The sequence below is a fragment of the Chiloscyllium plagiosum genome, unplaced genomic scaffold (assembly GCF_037043375.1).
Source record: "Chiloscyllium plagiosum isolate Xiang-an unplaced genomic scaffold, Cpla_swu_hap1 HiC_scaffold_27, whole genome shotgun sequence".
NCBI lineage: Eukaryota > Metazoa > Chordata > Chondrichthyes > Orectolobiformes > Hemiscylliidae > Chiloscyllium > Chiloscyllium plagiosum.
Genome location: NW_028270165.1, coordinates 52,952,855 through 52,971,436, shown reverse-complemented (window position 1 = coordinate 52,971,436; position 18,582 = coordinate 52,952,855). Strand labels below are relative to the sequence as shown.

At 47.0% G+C, this 18,582-nt stretch overlaps 1 non-coding gene across 1 annotated transcript; it reads left to right on the top strand.

The window, feature by feature from the left end:
- The first annotated feature begins 13,585 nt into the window (after nucleotides 1-13,585).
- On the top strand, nucleotides 13,586-13,659 carry trnan-guu (transfer RNA asparagine (anticodon GUU)). Its single transcript has one exon. It is a non-coding gene; the product is annotated as a tRNA-Asn (tRNA).
- Nucleotides 13,660-18,582: the final 4,923 nt, after the last annotated feature.

Below are 18,582 nucleotides of genomic sequence, written 5' to 3'. Positions count from 1 at the left end.
TATGGTATTTTGTAAATAACATTCGTTCGCGGGTTGTTTGTATAGGGTATTTAAGGTTCACTAGCCGTTGTTTAATGCTGAGAGGGTTGAGTTGTCTGGAAATCATTTCACAGATGTCTTTAATGTAAAGTAATGTGGCTAGGGTTTCTGCAGACGTTGTGTCTGCTAGTGTCAGTTTGTTGATGTGAAATCGTCACACTGGGTTTATTGGGTAGGCAAAAGTGGGGACTGCAGATGCTGGAAACCAGAGTTTAGATCAGAGTGGTACTGGAAAGGCACAGCAGGTCAGACAGCTTCCGAGGAGCAGGAAAATCGACATTTCGGGCTTAAGCCCTTCATCAGGAATAGAGGCAGGACGCTTCCAGGGATGGCGAGATAAATTGGGGGGTGCTGGGCCGAAGGTAGCAAAGAGTACAATAGGTGAATGGGGGTGGGGATGGAGGTGACAGGTCAGAGAGGAGGGTGGAGCGAACAGTTGAGAAGGGAGATTGGCAGGTAGGACAGGTCATGAGGACAGCGCTGAGCTGGAAGGTTGGAACTGAGGTAAGGTGGGGGGAGGGGAAATGAGGAAACTGGTGAAGTCCACATTGATGTCCTGGGGTTGAATTTATCCGAGGCGAAAGGTGGGCGTGCTTCCTTCAGGCATCGGGTGGGGAGTGAGCGGCGATGGAGGAGGCCCAGGACCTGCATGTTCTCGGCAGAGTGGGAGGGGGGTTGAAATGTTGGGCCAGAGGGTGATGGGGTTGATTGCTGCGGGTGTCGTGGAGATGTTCCCTCAAGCGCTGTGACTTGACACTGCGAGGAGTCTCCAGTCTCCCCAATGTAGAGGAGACCGCATCGGGAGCAATGGATACAAGCAATGACATTGGTGGAAGCCTTCTCACGATCGTGGCCCAGGTTCGATTTCCGGGCAGGGAAGCAATTTACATTAGAGCTGTGAGTTGGTGCTGCTGTCTCCCTGGTGGTCTAGTGGTTAGGATTCGGCGCTTTCACCGCTGCAGCCCGCGTTCGATTCCCGGTCAGGGAAGTGTTTCTCTGTGAATTGTTTGCCTACCCATTCTCCTTAAATGCGCTGTACAGTTCCTTATTGGCCTTCGTCGTTACTGGCTACTGCAGTGTGTCGTGCCTCGTTGAAATAGTGTCCTGATTCAGCTTGTTTGTATGTGTAGGGATCATTGCTTCTGTAGCTAAGTACTTGATTCGTGTGTGTTGTTTTCCTGTCGACGCTGTTTTGAATTTACCATTGACTGCTCGCTCTACTCTGACATCTAGAAATGGCACTTTGTTGTTGTTCTCCTCTTTTGTGAATTTTATGCCAGTAAGGATATTGTTGATGGTGTTGTAGGTTTCCTCTAATTTACTTCATTTTTTGATGACAAAAGTGTCATCACTATGGCGGACACAAAGTTTGGTTTGGATCGTTGGAAGGGCTGTTGGTTTGAGACTGCATTATTGCTTCTGCTAGGAATCCTGATACTTGTGGTTTCATGGGTGTTTCGTTGATTTGTTTGAGGCTTGTTACTGAATATGAAGTGGGTGGTTAAGGCACAGTTCCACGAGCTGGATAGTGCTATCTTTGCTGATGAAGTTGGTGCTGTATTTGTGTCTTTGGTTCTTCGAGTAGTGTCTCCAGTTTTCTTTGGCCACGTTGATGTTAATGGATGTGAACAGGGCTGTTATGTCAAAGGACATCATTATTCCATCCTCTTCTAACTTAGTGTCTTTGGTGTTCAGGAATTCTTGGATGGAATAAATGGAGTGGCGTGAATCTTCGACTTGGTGTTCTAGTCTTCAGTGGAGGCCTTTGACTAGTCTGTATATTGGTGTTCCAAGTAGTGAGACTATGGCCTGAGGGGGGCTCCTGGTTTGAAGAGGAGGAGAACAACAACAAAGTGCCATTCTTAGATGTCACAATAGAGCGAACACTCAACAGTGAACTTCAAACTAGCGTCTACAGAAAAACAACACACGCAAACCAAGTGCTTAACCACAGAAGCAATCATCCCAACACCCACAAACGAAGCTGCATCAGGACATTATTTCAATGAGCCACTACACACTGCATTTCGAGGATTATAAAATCATGAGGGATACGGATGAGGTGAACAGCAGGTGTCCTTTCCCTCAGCTGGGGTTTTCAGGATCAGGGAGCAAATATTTTGAGGTGAGTAGAGAAAGATTTTATAAAGACAGGACAAGGATCGTTTTTTAAGAGAGTGGCCTGAGTGCAGAATGAATGTCCAGAAGAAGTCATAGAGTCATAGAGATGTACAGCACAGAAACAGACTGTTTGGTCCAACTTGTCCATGCCGATCAACTATCCCAAAACAATCTAGTCCCACCTGACAGCGCACGACCCCATATCCCTCCAAACCCTTCCTATTCATACACCTAACCAAATGCCTTTTAAATGTTGCAATCGTACTAGACTTCACCACTTCCTCTGGCAGTTCATTCAATAAACGTACAATCCTCTGCGTGAAAACGTTGCCCCTTAGATCTCTTTTGTATCTTTCCCCTCTAATGCTAAACCCATGCCCTCTCGTACTGGACTCCCCCACCCCAGGGAAAAAGACTTTGTCTATTTATCCTATCCATACCCCTCATGATTTTATACACGCAGAGTTACAACGTTTGGATAAGTACATGAATATGAAAGGTTCGAAGGTTTATGGGCAAACACTGGTAGGTGGGACGAGTTTAGTTTGAGAACATACTCAGCATGGACGAGTTGGATGAAGGGTCTGTTCAGTGCTGTCATACTCTGTGACTGACCTGTACTGGTCTTAAAACCATTTTCTTACCTCCCTCCATAACAATCCACTTCTTTGTTGTTCAAAACTCAGATGAATTTAGCCTTGAATATGTTCAATGACCCCACTTCTGAACTGAATTCCTCTTCGTAATATACCACTTGCCTCGCTCATTGCCTGCTGCATCTGCCCGACAACTGGCATTGACTGGAATGGAGGGACTCTGACACCCCTTTATACATCCACACATCATTCCTGATGAAGGGCTTGTGCCCGAAACGTTCACTGTCCTGCTCCTCAGATGCTGCCTGACCTGTTCTGCTTTTCCAGTGCCACATTTTTCGACTTTCACCTCTAGTCCTCACTTTCTCCACATTCCAATATATCACCATTTAAACAATGCACTGCTTTTTTTTAAACAGCCAAGGCTATAACAACACATTGCGGCACTGCACTTGCCATGTGTTTGCCAATTGAGATACAGACCTGGACCAACTTCGGGAAGAGGCAAAACACTGAGTTCTGAACAAAAACGGTAGCACACTCAAAACGTCGGCTCTGTTTACCTTTCCACGGATGCAGCTCGACCCGTTGGCTTTCTGCAGTATTCGCCGTGTTTGAACTGATAGAAGACAATGGTAATTCTGGGCGGGAAGGTTAAATTGTTAATTGAATAGTAGCTTCCTCAACGAGACTGTGCGGGCGCTGGGCGGACCCGTCTCTGTGGCGCAATTGGTCAGCACGTTCGGCTGTTAACCGGAAGGTTGGTGGTTCGAGACCACCCGGCGACGGGGCGTTTGCTGTTCACGCTCCTACTGCTTTCTTGGCTGCAAAGATGCGCGTTTTTAATGGTGTCAGGAAAATGTTTCCCAAACGGAAATCTTTTCCACTGAGGAAGCACAAAGGGGTTTCTGAATTGATTGAATTTCTAACGTAAAGGAATGCGGATGCTGACAGTCCGAGACAGAAAGCGAAACTGCTGGAGCAACTCAGTAGTTTTGGATGTTCCTGGATGAGGTAAAAAAAGTTCTGAAATGTCTCTGATTCTCTTTCTACAGATGCTGCCTGACCTGCTGAGTTGCTCCTGCAATTTCTGGTTTTGCTTTTAACTGAACGTCCATTTCATCTTTCGGGATGAAGCACCCAGAATCGCCATTTGCAGATATTTAACCCTTTCGAAAACTGTGAAGTGATTGGATTCAAACAAACTCTGCAATGATTTACTCTTTCTCAGCTCCACGGGCAGAGAGACCTGCGAAATGAAGCTGTCAGTGTGGTTCTGTATTGGTGGGCAGAGTGGTGAATGCGATGGACATGAAATCCATTGCGGGTTCCCCACGCAGGTGTGAACCCTGCCGACTACAGTTGAGAACTGTCGTCAGAAAGAAAGGGAGATTGTTTCACGGATTTTTAAAGATGCAAATCAGTGGAGGGGTTTAAATATTTCAATCACATTGGGACTGATCGGGAATCTGCAACCCACTGCCTGTCAGGGTGGAACAAGCAGATATCCCCAGAGCTGCTTTTGAGGATATGAGCCAAGTGTTTGGAAATGAGACTAGAACAGTGAGGGGCGTGAAGTCGTGGTCGAAATGAGGCAGGCACCTGAGGACAAAGGTGTTTTATTTGCCAGTGAAAGATACTGCTTCACAAAGTTGGGTCGATGGAAGGGAAGCAGTGATGGTGATTATCTTTGGCTGTTCACCTTGTGAATGTTCCCATTGCTGTGCATGTCCGTATAACGTCAGAACTCTGCAGCATGGCGGCGTCAGGTCCGCACAGTGCCAGGGGCGCAATGGATGACGCATGTGACTCCACCTACATGTTTGAAATGCAGCTCACAGCTTCTTCACACACCCCAATTAATCTTTCTCATTGTCCTGAAGCCGGCATATGGTTTGAATTCCTGATCTGCAGGAACGAGACTCTTTTCACTGTCTCGCGTCAGTAAGTGTCCCTGAGAACATCAGAGTCACGTCACAGCGCTGTCAGAGGAGGGGAAGCTGAAAGAGCCCCACACGCTGCTCACGGGCACATTTCACTTTCCCCAACTCACCGCCCCAACCACTGCGGCTCCTGGGAGTGGAAAGGGAAGAAACGCCAAAACCCAGTCTCAGCTTTGTAAATCTTCAGGAAATAAGAAAACTGATTATCCCTTCCGGTCTTCCATCCTGGCCTGACAGCGTTGATTTTAAATGGCTGTCCAGTTAGTGCCGATTCGTTTTGGCTGAAAAAATCTTCCTTATCTCATCCCAGCATTTCTTGCCACAGAGAACTGTGCGGCAGAGTTCATGTATTTCCTTGTATGGTATTTTGTAAATAACATTCGTTTGCGGGTTGTTTGTATAGGGTATTTAAGGTTCAATAGCCGTTGTTTAATGCTGAGAGGGTTGAGTTATCTGGAAATCATTTCACAGATGTCTTTAATGTAAAGTAATGTGGCTAGGGTTTCTGCAGACGTTGTGTCTGCTAGTGTCAGTTTGTTGATGTGAAATCGTCACACTGGGTTTATTGGGTAGGCAAAAGTGGGGACTGCAGATGCTGGAAACCAGAGTTTAGATCAGAGTGGTACTGGAAAGGCACAGCAGGTCAGACAGCTTCCGAGGAGCAGGAAAATCGACATTTCGGGCTTAAGCCCTTCATCAGGAATAGAGGCAGGACGCTTCCAGGGATGGCGAGATAAATTGGGGGGTGCTGGGCCGAAGGTAGCAAAGAGTACAATAGGTGAATGGGGGTGGGGATGGAGGTGACAGGTCAGAGAGGAGGGTGGAGCGAACAGTTGAGAAGGGAGATTGGCAGGTAGGACAGGTCATGAGGACAGCGCTGAGCTGGAAGATTGGAACTGAGGTAAGGTGGGGGGAGGGGAAATGAGGAAACTGGTGAAGTCCACATTGATGTCCTGGGGTTGAATTTATCCGAGGCGAAAGGTGGGCGTGCTTCCTTCAGGCATCGGGTGGGGAGTGAGCGGCGATGGAGGAGGCCCAGGACCTGCATGTTCTCGGCAGAGTGGGAGGGGGGTTGAAATGTTGGGCCAGAGGGTGATGGGGTTGATTGCTGCGGGTGTCGTGGAGATGTTCCCTCAAGCGCTGTGACTTGACACTGCGAGGAGTCTCCAGTCTCCCCAATGTAGAGGAGACCGCATCGGGAGCAATGGATACAAGCAATGACATTGGTGGAAGCCTTCTCACGATCGTGGCCCAGGTTCGATTTCCGGGCAGGGAAGCAATTTACATTAGAGCTGTGAGGTGGCACTGCTGTCTCCCTGGTGGTCTAGTGGTTAGGATTCGGCGCTTTCACCGCTGCGGCCCGGGTTCGCTTCCCGGTCAGGGAAGTGTTTCTCTGTGAATCGTTTGCCTACCCATTCTCCTTAAATGCGCTGTACAGTTCCTTATTGGCCTTCGTCGTTACTGGCTACTGCAGTGTGTCGTGCCTCGTTGAAATAGTGTCCTGATTCAGCTTGTTTTTATGTGTAGGGATCATTGCTTCTGTAGCTAAGTACTTGATTCGTGTGTGTTGTTTTCCTGTCGACGCTGTTTTGAATTTACCATTGACTGCTCGCTCTACTCTGACATCTAGGAATGGCACTTTGTTGTTGTTCTCCTCTTTTGTGAATTTTATGCCAGTAAGGATATTGTTGATGGTGTTGTAGGTTTCCTCTAATTTACTTCATTTTTTGATGACAAAAGTGTCATCACTGTGGCGGACACAAAGTTTGGTTTGGATCGTTGGAAGGGCTGTTGGTTTGAGACTGCATTATTGCTTCTGCTAGGAATCCTGATACTTGTGGTTTCATGGGTGTTTCGTTGATTTGTTTGAGGCTTGTTACTGAATATGAAGTGGGTGGTTAAGGCACAGTTCCACGAGCTGGATAGTGCTATCTTTGCTGATGAAGTTGGTGCTGTATTTGTGTCTTTGGTTCTTCGAGTAGTGTCTCCAGTTTTCTTTGGCCACGTTGATGTTAATGGATGTGAACAGGGCTGTTATGTCAAAGGACATCATTATTCCATCCTCTTCGAACTTAGTGTCTTTGGTGTTCAGGAATTCTTGGATGGAATAAATGGAGTGGCGTGAATCTTCGACTTGGTGTTCTAGTCTTCAGTGGAGGCCTTTGACTAGTCTGTATATTGGTGTTCCAAGTAGTGAGACTATGGCCTGAGGGGGGCTCCTGGTTTGAAGAGGAGGAGAACAACAACAAAGTGCCATTCTTAGATGTCACAGTAGAGCGAACACTCAACAGTGAACTTCAAACTAGCGTCTACAGAAAAACAACACACGCAAACCAAGTGCTTAACCACAGAAGCAATCATCCCAACACCCACAAACGAAGCTGCATCAGGACATTATTTCAATGAGCCACTACACACTGCATTTCGAGGATTATAAAATCATGAGGGATACGGATGAGGTGAACAGCAGGTGTCCTTTCCCTCAGCTGGGGTTTTCAGGATCAGGGAGCAAATATTTTGAGGTGAGTAGAGAAAGATTTTATAAAGACAGGACAAGGATCGTTTTTTAAGAGAGTGGCCTGAGTGCAGAATGAATGTCCAGAAGAAGTCATAGAGTCATAGAGATGTACAGCACAGAAACAGACTGTTTGGTCCAACTTGTCCATGCCGACCAACTATCCCAAAACAATCTAGTCCCACCTGACAGCGCACGACCCCATATCCCTCCAAACCCTTCCTATTCATACACCTAACCAAATGCCTTTTAAATGTTGCAATCGTACTAGACTTCACCACTTCCTCTGGCAGTTCATTCAATAAACGTACAATCCTCTGCGTGAAAACGTTGCCCCTTAGATCTCTTTTGTATCTTTCCCCTCTAATGCTAAACCCATGCCCTCTCGTACTGGACTCCCCCACCCCAGGGAAAAAGACTTTGTCTATTTATCCTATCCATACCCCTCATGATTTTATACACGCAGAGTTACAACGTTTGGATAAGTACATGAATATGAAAGGTTCGAAGGTTTATGGGCAAACACTGGTAGGTGGGACGAGTTTAGTTTGAGAACATACTCAGCATGGACGAGTTGGATGAAGGGTCTGTTCAGTGCTGTCATACTCTGTGACTGACCTGTACTGGTCTTAAAACCATTTTCTTACCTCCACCCCATAACAATCCACTTCTTTGTTGTTCAAAACTCAGATGAATTTACCCTTGAATATGTTCAATGACCCCACTTCTGAACTGAATTCCTCTTCGTAATATACCACTTGCCTCGCTCATTGCCTGCTGCATCTGCCCGACAACTGGCATTGACTGGAATGGAGGGACTCTGACACCCCTTTATACATCCACACATCATTCCTGATGAAGGGCTTGTGCCCGAAACGTTCACTGTCCTGCTCCTCAGATGCTGCCTGACCTGTTCTGCTTTTCCAGTGCCACATTTTTCGACTTTCACCTCTAGTCCTCACTTTCTCCACATTCCAATATATCACCATTTAAACAATGCACTGCTTTTTTTTAAACAGCCAAGGCTATAACAACACATTGCGGCACTGCACTTGCCATGTGTTTGCCAATTGAGATACAGACCTGGACCAACTTCGGGAAGAGGCAAAACACTGAGTTCTGAACAAAAACGGTAGCACACTCAAAACGTCGGCTCTGTTTACCTTTCCACGGATGCAGCTCGACCCGTTGGCTTTCTGCAGTATTCGCCGTGTTTGAACTGATAGAAGACAATGGTAATTCTGGGCGGGAAGGTTAAATTGTTAATTGAATAGTAGCTTCCTCAACGAGACTGTGCGGGCGCTGGGCGGACCTGTCTCTGTGGCGCAATTGGTCAGCACGTTCGGCTGTTAACCGGAAGGTTGGTGGTTCGAGACCACCCGGCGACGGGGCGTTTGCTGTTCACGCTCCTACTGCTTTCTTGGCTGCAAAGATGCGCGTTTTTAATGGTGTCAGGAAAATGTTTCCCAAACGGAAATCTTTTCCACTGAGGAAGCACAAAGGGGTTTCTGAATTGATTGAATTTCTAACGTAAAGGAATGCGGATGCTGACAGTCCGAGACAGAAAGCGAAACTGCTGGAGCAACTCAGTAGTTTTGGATGTTCCTGGATGAGGTAAAAAAAGTTCTGAAATGTCTCTGATTCTCTTTCTACAGATGCTGCCTGACCTGCTGAGTTGCTCCTGCAATTTCTGGTTTTGCTTTTAACTGAACGTCCATTTCATCTTTCGGGATGAAGCACCCAGAATCGCCATTTGCAGATATTTAACCCTTTCGAAAACTGTGAAGTGATTGGATTCAAACAAACTCTGCAATGATTTACTCTTTCTCAGCTCCACGGGCAGAGAGACCTGCGAAATGAAGCTGTCAGTGTGGTTCTGTATTGGTGGGCAGAGTGGTGAATGCGATGGACATGAAATCCATTGCGGGTTCCCCACGCAGGTGTGAACCCTGCCGACTACAGTTGAGAACTGTCGTCAGAAAGAAAGGGAGATTGTTTCACGGATTTTTAAAGATGCAAATCAGTGGAGGGGTTTAAATATTTCAATCACATTGGGACTGATCGGGAATCTGCAACCCACTGCCTGTCAGGGTGGAACAAGCAGATATCCCCAGAGCTGCTTTTGAGGATATGAGCCAAGTGTTTGGAAATGAGACTAGAACAGTGAGGGGCGTGAAGTCGTGGTCGAAATGAGGCAGGCACCTGAGGACAAAGGTGTTTTATTTGCCAGTGAAAGATACTGCTTCACAAAGTTGGGTCGATGGAAGGGAAGCAGTGATGGTGATTATCTTTGGCTGTTCACCTTGTGAATGTTCCCATTGCTGTGCATGTCCGTATAACGTCAGAACTCTGCAGCATGGCGGCGTCAGGTCCGCACAGTGCCAGGGGCGCAATGGATGACGCATGTGACTCCACCTACATGTTTGAAATGCAGCTCACAGCTTCTTCACACACCCCAATTAATCTTTCTCATTGTCCTGAAGCCGGCATATGGTTTGAATTCCTGATCTGCAGGAACGAGACTCTTTTCACTGTCTCGCGTCAGTAAGTGTCCCTGAGAACATCAGAGTCACGTCACAGCGCTGTCAGAGGAGGGGAAGCTGAAAGAGCCCCACACGCTGCTCACGGGCACATTTCACTTTCCCCAACTCACCGCCCCAACCACTGCGGCTCCTGGGAGTGGAAAGGGAAGAAACGCCAAAACCCAGTCTCAGCTTTGTAAATCTTCAGGAAATAAGAAAACTGATTATCCCTTCCGGTCTTCCATCCTGGCCTGACAGCGTTGATTTTAAATGGCTGTCCAGTTAGTGCCGATTCGTTTTGGCTGAAAAAATCTTCCTTATCTCATCCCAGCATTTCTTGCCACAGAGAACTGTGCGGCAGAGTTCATGTATTTCCTTGTATGGTATTTTGTAAATAACATTCGTTTGCGGGTTGTTTGTATAGGGTATTTAAGGTTCAATAGCCGTTGTTTAATGCTGAGAGGGTTGAGTTATCTGGAAATCATTTCACAGATGTCTTTAATGTAAAGTAATGTGGCTAGGGTTTCTGCAGACGTTGTGTCTGCTAGTGTCAGTTTGTTGATGTGAAATCGTCACACTGGGTTTATTGGGTAGGCAAAAGTGGGGACTGCAGATGCTGGAAACCAGAGTTTAGATCAGAGTGGTACTGGAAAGGCACAGCAGGTCAGACAGCTTCCGAGGAGCAGGAAAATCGACATTTCGGGCTTAAGCCCTTCATCAGGAATAGAGGCAGGACGCTTCCAGGGATGGCGAGATAAATTGGGGGGTGCTGGGCCGAAGGTAGCAAAGAGTACAATAGGTGAATGGGGGTGGGGATGGAGGTGACAGGTCAGAGAGGAGGGTGGAGCGAACAGTTGAGAAGGGAGATTGGCAGGTAGGACAGGTCATGAGGACAGCGCTGAGCTGGAAGATTGGAACTGAGGTAAGGTGGGGGGAGGGGAAATGAGGAAACTGGTGAAGTCCACATTGATGTCCTGGGGTTGAATTTATCCGAGGCGAAAGGTGGGCGTGCTTCCTTCAGGCATCGGGTGGGGAGTGAGCGGCGATGGAGGAGGCCCAGGACCTGCATGTTCTCGGCAGAGTGGGAGGGGGGTTGAAATGTTGGGCCAGAGGGTGATGGGGTTGATTGCTGCGGGTGTCGTGGAGATGTTCCCTCAAGCGCTGTGACTTGACACTGCGAGGAGTCTCCAGTCTCCCCAATGTAGAGGAGACCGCATCGGGAGCAATGGATACAAGCAATGACATTGGTGGAAGCCTTCTCACGATCGTGGCCCAGGTTCGATTTCCGGGCAGGGAAGCAATTTACATTAGAGCTGTGAGGTGGCACTGCTGTCTCCCTGGTGGTCTAGTGGTTAGGATTCGGCGCTTTCACCGCTGCGGCCCGGGTTCGCTTCCCGGTCAGTGAAGTGTTTCTCTGTGAATCGTTTGCCTACCCATTCTCCTTAAATGCGCTGTACAGTTCCTTATTGGCCTTCGTCGTTACTGGCTACTGCAGTGTGTCGTGCCTCGTTGAAATAGTGTCCTGATTCAGCTTGTTTTTATGTGTAGGGATCATTGCTTCTGTAGCTAAGTACTTGATTCGTGTGTGTTGTTTTCCTGTCGACGCTGTTTTGAATTTACCATTGACTGCTCGCTCTACTCTGACATCTAGGAATGGCACTTTGTTGTTGTTCTCCTCTTTTGTGAATTTTATGCCAGTAAGGATATTGTTGATGGTGTTGTAGGTTTCCTCTAATTTACTTCATTTTTTGATGACAAAAGTGTCATCACTGTGGCGGACACAAAGTTTGGTTTGGATCGTTGGAAGGGCTGTTGGTTTGAGACTGCATTATTGCTTCTGCTAGGAATCCTGATACTTGTGGTTTCATGGGTGTTTCGTTGATTTGTTTGAGGCTTGTTACTGAATATGAAGTGGGTGGTTAAGGCACAGTTCCACGAGCTGGATAGTGCTATCTTTGCTGATGAAGTTGGTGCTGTATTTGTGTCTTTGGTTCTTCGAGTAGTGTCTCCAGTTTTCTTTGGCCACGTTGATGTTAATGGATGTGAACAGGGCTGTTATGTCAAAGGACATCATTATTCCATCCTCTTCGAACTTAGTGTCTTTGGTGTTCAGGAATTCTTGGATGGAATAAATGGAGTGGCGTGAATCTTCGACTTGGTGTTCTAGTCTTCAGTGGAGGCCTTTGACTAGTCTGTATATTGGTGTTCCAAGTAGTGAGACTATGGCCTGAGGGGGGCTCCTGGTTTGAAGAGGAGGAGAACAACAACAAAGTGCCATTCTTAGATGTCACAGTAGAGCGAACACTCAACAGTGAACTTCAAACTAGCGTCTACAGAAAAACAACACACGCAAACCAAGTGCTTAACCACAGAAGCAATCATCCCAACACCCACAAACGAAGCTGCATCAGGACATTATTTCAATGAGCCACTACACACTGCATTTCGAGGATTATAAAATCATGAGGGATACGGATGAGGTGAACAGCAGGTGTCCTTTCCCTCAGCTGGGGTTTTCAGGATCAGGGAGCAAATATTTTGAGGTGAGTAGAGAAAGATTTTATAAAGACAGGACAAGGATCGTTTTTTAAGAGAGTGGCCTGAGTGCAGAATGAATGTCCAGAAGAAGTCATAGAGTCATAGAGATGTACAGCACAGAAACAGACTGTTTGGTCCAACTTGTCCATGCCGACCAACTATCCCAAAACAATCTAGTCCCACCTGACAGCGCACGACCCCATATCCCTCCAAACCCTTCCTATTCATACACCTAACCAAATGCCTTTTAAATGTTGCAATCGTACTAGACTTCACCACTTCCTCTGGCAGTTCATTCAATAAACGTACAATCCTCTGCGTGAAAACGTTGCCCCTTAGATCTCTTTTGTATCTTTCCCCTCTAATGCTAAACCCATGCCCTCTCGTACTGGACTCCCCCACCCCAGGGAAAAAGACTTTGTCTATTTATCCTATCCATACCCCTCATGATTTTATACACGCAGAGTTACAACGTTTGGATAAGTACATGAATATGAAAGGTTCGAAGGTTTATGGGCAAACACTGGTAGGTGGGACGAGTTTAGTTTGAGAACATACTCAGCATGGACGAGTTGGATGAAGGGTCTGTTCAGTGCTGTCATACTCTGTGACTGACCTGTACTGGTCTTAAAACCATTTTCTTACCTCCCCCCATAACAATCCACTTCTTTGTTGTTCAAAACTCAGATGAATTTAGCCTTGAATATGTTCAATGACCCCACTTCTGAACTGAATTCCTCTTCGTAATATACCACTTGCCTCGCTCATTGCCTGCTGCATCTGCCCGACAACTGGCATTGACTGGAATGGAGGGACTCTGACACCCCTTTATACATCCACACATCATTCCTGATGAAGGGCTTGTGCCCGAAACGTTCACTGTCCTGCTCCTCAGATGCTGCCTGACCTGTTCTGCTTTTCCAGTGCCACATTTTTCGACTTTCACCTCTAGTCCTCACTTTCTCCACATTCCAATATATCACCATTTAAACAATGCACTGCTTTTTTTTAAACAGCCAAGGCTATAACAACACATTGCGGCACTGCACTTGCCATGTGTTTGCCAATTGAGATACAGACCTGGACCAACTTCGGGAAGAGGCAAAACACTGAGTTCTGAACAAAAACGGTAGCACACTCAAAACGTCGGCTCTGTTTACCTTTCCACGGATGCAGCTCGACCCGTTGGCTTTCTGCAGTATTCGCCGTGTTTGAACTGATAGAAGACAATGGTAATTCTGGGCGGGAAGGTTAAATTGTTAATTGAATAGTAGCTTCCTCAACGAGACTGTGCGGGCGCTGGGCGGACCTGTCTCTGTGGCGCAATTGGTCAGCGCGTTCGGCTGTTAACCGGAAGGTTGGTGGTTCGAGACCACCCGGAGACGGGGCGTTTGCTGTTCACGCTCCTACTGCTTTCTTGGCTGCAAAGATGCGCGTTTTTAATGGTGTCAGGAAAATGTTTCCCAAACGGAAATCTTTTCCACTGAGGAAGCACAAAGGGGTTTCTGAATTGATTGAATTTCTAACGTAAAGGAATGCGGATGCTGACAGTCCGAGACAGAAAGCGAAACTGCTGGAGCAACTCAATAGTTTTGGATGTTCCTGGATGAGGTAAAAAAAGTTCTGAAATGTCTCTGATTCTCTTTCTACAGATGCTGCCTGACCTGCTGAGTTGCTCCTGCAATTTCTGGTTTTGCTTTTAACTGAACGTCCATTTCATCTTTCGGGATGAAGCACCCAGAATCGCCATTTGCAGATATTTAACCCTTTCGAAAACTGTGAAGTGATTGGATTCAAACAAACTCTGCAATGATTTACTCTTTCTCAGCTCCACGGGCAGAGAGACCTGCGAAATGAAGCTGTCAGTGTGGTTCTGTATTGGTGGGCAGAGTGGTGAATGCGATGGACATGAAATCCATTGCGGGTTCCCCACGCAGGTGTGAACCCTGCCGACTACAGTTGAGAACTGTCGTCAGAAAGAAAGGGAGATTGTTTCACGGATTTTTAAAGATGCAAATCAGTGGAGGGGTTTAAATATTTCAATCACATTGGGACTGATCGGGAATCTGCAACCCACTGCCTGTCAGGGTGGAACAAGCAGATATCCCCAGAGCTGCTTTTGAGGATATGAGCCAAGTGTTTGGAAATGAGACTAGAACAGTGAGGGGCGTGAAGTCGTGGTCGAAATGAGGCAGGCACCTGAGGACAAAGGTGTTTTATTTGCCAGTGAAAGATACTGCTTCACAAAGTTGGGTCGATGGAAGGGAAGCAGTGATGGTGATTATCTTTGGCTGTTCACCTTGTGAATGTTCCCATTGCTGTGCATGTCCGTATAACGTCAGAACTCTGCAGCATGGCGGCGTCAGGTCCGCACAGTGCCAGGGGCGCAATGGATGACGCATGTGACTCCACCTACATGTTTGAAATGCAGCTCACAGCTTCTTCACACACCCCAATTAATCTTTCTCATTGTCCTGAAGCCGGCATACGGTTTGAATTCCTGATCTGCAGGAACGAGACTCTTTTCACTGTCTCGCGTCAGTAAGTGTCCCTGAGAACATCAGAGTCACGTCACAGCGCTGTCAGAGGAGGGGAAGCTGAAAGAGCCCCACACGCTGCTCACGGGCACATTTCACTTTCCCCAACTCACCGCCCCAACCACTGCGGCTCCTGGGAGTGGAAAGGGAAGAAACGCCAAAACCCAGTCTCAGCTTTGTAAATCTTCAGGAAATAAGAAAACTGATTATCCCTTCCGGTCTTCCATCCTGGCCTGACAGCGTTGATTTTAAATGGCTGTCCAGTTAGTGCCGATTCGTTTTGGCTGAAAAAATCTTCCTTATCTCATCCCAGCATTTCTTGCCACAGAGAACTGTGCGGCAGAGTTCATGTATTTCCTTGTATGGTATTTTGTAAATAACATTCGTTTGCGGGTTGTTTGTATAGGGTATTTAAGGTTCACGAGCCGTTGTTTAATGCTGAGAGGGTTGAGTTATCTGGAAATCATTTCACAGATGTCTTTAATGTAAAGTAATGTGGCTAGGGTTTCTGCAGACGTTGTGTCTGCTAGTGTCAGTTTGTTGATGTGAAATCGTCACACTGGGTTTATTGGGTAGGCAAAAGTGGGGACTGCAGATGCTGGAAACCAGAGTTTAGATCAGAGTGGTACTGGAAAGGCACAGCAGGTCAGACAGCTTCCGAGGAGCAGGAAAATCGACATTTCGGGCTTAAGCCCTTCATCAGGAATAGAGGCAGGACGCTTCCAGGGATGGCGAGATAAATTGGGGGGTGCTGGGCCGAAGGTAGCAAAGAGTACAATAGGTGAATGGGGGTGGGGATGGAGGTGACAGGTCAGAGAGGAGGGTGGAGCGAACAGTTGAGAAGGGAGATTGGCAGGTAGGACAGGTCATGAGGACAGCGCTGAGCTGGAAGATTGGAACTGAGGTAAGGTGGGGGGAGGGGAAATGAGGAAACTGGTGAAGTCCACATTGATGTCCTGGGGTTGAATTTATCCGAGGCGAAAGGTGGGCGTGCTTCCTTCAGGCATCGGGTGGGGAGTGAGCGGCGATGGAGGAGGCCCAGGACCTGCATGTTCTCGGCAGAGTGGGAGGGGGGTTGAAATGTTGGGCCAGAGGGTGATGGGGTTGATTGCTGCGGGTGTCGTGGAGATGTTCCCTCAAGCGCTGTGACTTGACACTGCGAGGAGTCTCCAGTCTCCCCAATGTAGAGGAGACCGCATCGGGAGCAATGGATACAAGCAATGACATTGGTGGAAGCCTTCTCACGATCGTGGCCCAGGTTCGATTTCCGGGCAGGGAAGCAATTTACATTAGAGCTGTGAGGTGGCACTGCTGTCTCCCTGGTGGTCTAGTGGTTAGGATTCGGCGCATTCACCGCTGCGGCCCGGGTTCGATTCCCGGTCAGGGAAGTGTTTCTCTGTGAATCGTTTGCCTACCCATTCTCCTTAAATGCGCTGTACAGTTCCTTATTGGCCTTCGTCGTTACTGGCTACTGCAGTGTGTCGTGCCTCGTTGAAATAGTGTCCTGATTCAGCTTGTTTTTATGTGTAGGGATCATTGCTTCTGTCGCTAAGTACTTGATTCGTGTGTGTTGTTTTCCTGTCGACGCTGTTTTGAATTTACCATTGACTGCTCGCTCTACTCTGACATCTAGGAATGGCACTTTGTTGTTGTTCTCCTCTTTTGTGAATTTTATGCCAGTAAGGATATTGTTGATGGTGTTGTAGGTTTCCTCTAATTTACTTCATTTTTTGATGACAAAAGTGTCATCACTGTGGCGGACACAAAGTTTGGTTTGGATCGTTGGAAGGGCTGTTGGTTTGAGACTGCATTATTGCTTCTGCTAGGAATCCTGATACTTGTGGTTTCATGGGTGTTTCGTTGATTTGTTTGAGGCTTGTTACTGAATATGAAGTGGGTGGTTAAGGCACAGTTCCACGAGCTGGATAGTGCTATCTTTGCTGATGAAGTTGGTGCTGTATTTGTGTCTTTGGTTCTTCGAGTAGTGTCTCCAGTTTTCTTTGGCCACGTTGATGTTAATGGATGTGAACAGGGCTGTTATGTCAAAGGACATCATTATTCCATCCTCTTCGAACTTAGTGTCTTTGGTGTTCAGGAATTCTTGGATGGAATAAATGGAGTGGCGTGAATCTTCGACTTGGTGTTCTAGTCTTCAGTGGAGGCCTTTGACTAGTCTGTATATTGGTGTTCCAAGTAGTGAGACTATGGCCTGAGGGGGGCTCCTGGTTTGAAGAGGAGGAGAACAACAACAAAGTGCCATTCTTAGATGTCACAGTAGAGCGAACACTCAACAGTGAACTTCAAACTAGCGTCTACAGAAAAACAACACACGCAAACCAAGTGCTTAACCACAGAAGCAATCATCCCAACACCCACAAACGAAGCTGCATCAGGACATTATTTCAATGAGCCACTACACACTGCATATAGAGGATTATAAAATCATGAGGGATACGGATGAGGTGAACAGCAGGTGTCCTTTCCCTCAGCTGGGGTTTTCAGGATCAGGGAGCAAATATTTTGAGGTGAGTAGAGAAAGATTTTATAAAGACAGGACAAGGATCGTTTTTTAAGAGAGTGGCCTGAGTGCAGAATGAATGTCCAGAAGAAGTCATAGAGTCATAGAGATGTACAGCACAGAAACAGACTGTTTGGTCCAACTTGTCCATGCCGACCAACTATCCCAAAACAATCTAGTCCCACCTGACAGCGCACGACCCCATATCCCTCCAAACCCTTCCTATTCATACACCTAACCAAATGCCTTTTAAATGTTGCAATCGTACTAGACTTCACCACTTCCTCTGGCAGTTCATTCAATAAACGTACAATCCTCTGCGTGAAAACGTTGCCCCTTAGATCTCTTTTGTATCTTTCCCCTCTAATGCTAAACCCATGCCCTCTCGTACTGGACTCCCCCACCCCAGGGAAAAAAGACTTTGTCTATTTATCCTATCCATACCCCTCATGATTTTATACACGCAGAGTTACAACGTTTGGATAAGTACATGAATATGAAAGGTTCGAAGGTTTATGGGCAAACACTGGTAGGTGGGACGAGTTTAGTTTGAGAACATACTCAGCATGGACGAGTTGGATGAAGGGTCTGTTCAGTGCTGTCATACTCTGTGACTGACCTGTACTGGTCTTAAAACCATTTTCTTACCTCCCCCCATAACAATCCACTTCTTTGTTGTTCAAAACTCAGATGAATTTAGCCTTGAATATGTTCAATGACCCCACTTCTGAACTGAATTCCTCTTCGTAATATACCACTTGCCTCGCTCATTGCCTGCTGCATCTGCCCGACAACTGGCATTGACTGGAATGGAGGGACTCTGACACCCCTTTATACATCCACACATCATTCCTGATGAAGGGCTTGTGCCCGAAACGTTCACTGTCCTGCTCCTCAGATGCTGCCTGACCTGTTCTGCTTTTCCAGTGCCACATTTTTCGACTTTCACCTCTAGTCCTCACTTTCTCCACATTCCAATATATCACCATTTAAACAATGCACTGCTTTTTTTTAAACAGCCAAGGCTATAACAACACATTGCGGCACTGCACTTGCCATGTGTTTGCCAATTGAGATACAGACCTGGACCAACTTCGGGAAGAGGCAAAACACTGAGTTCTGAACAAAAACGGTAGCACACTCAAAACGTCGGCTCTGTTTACCTTTCCACGGATGCAGCTCGACCCGTTGGCTTTCTGCAGTATTCGCCGTGTTTGAACTGATAGAAGACAATGGTAATTCTGGGCGGGAAG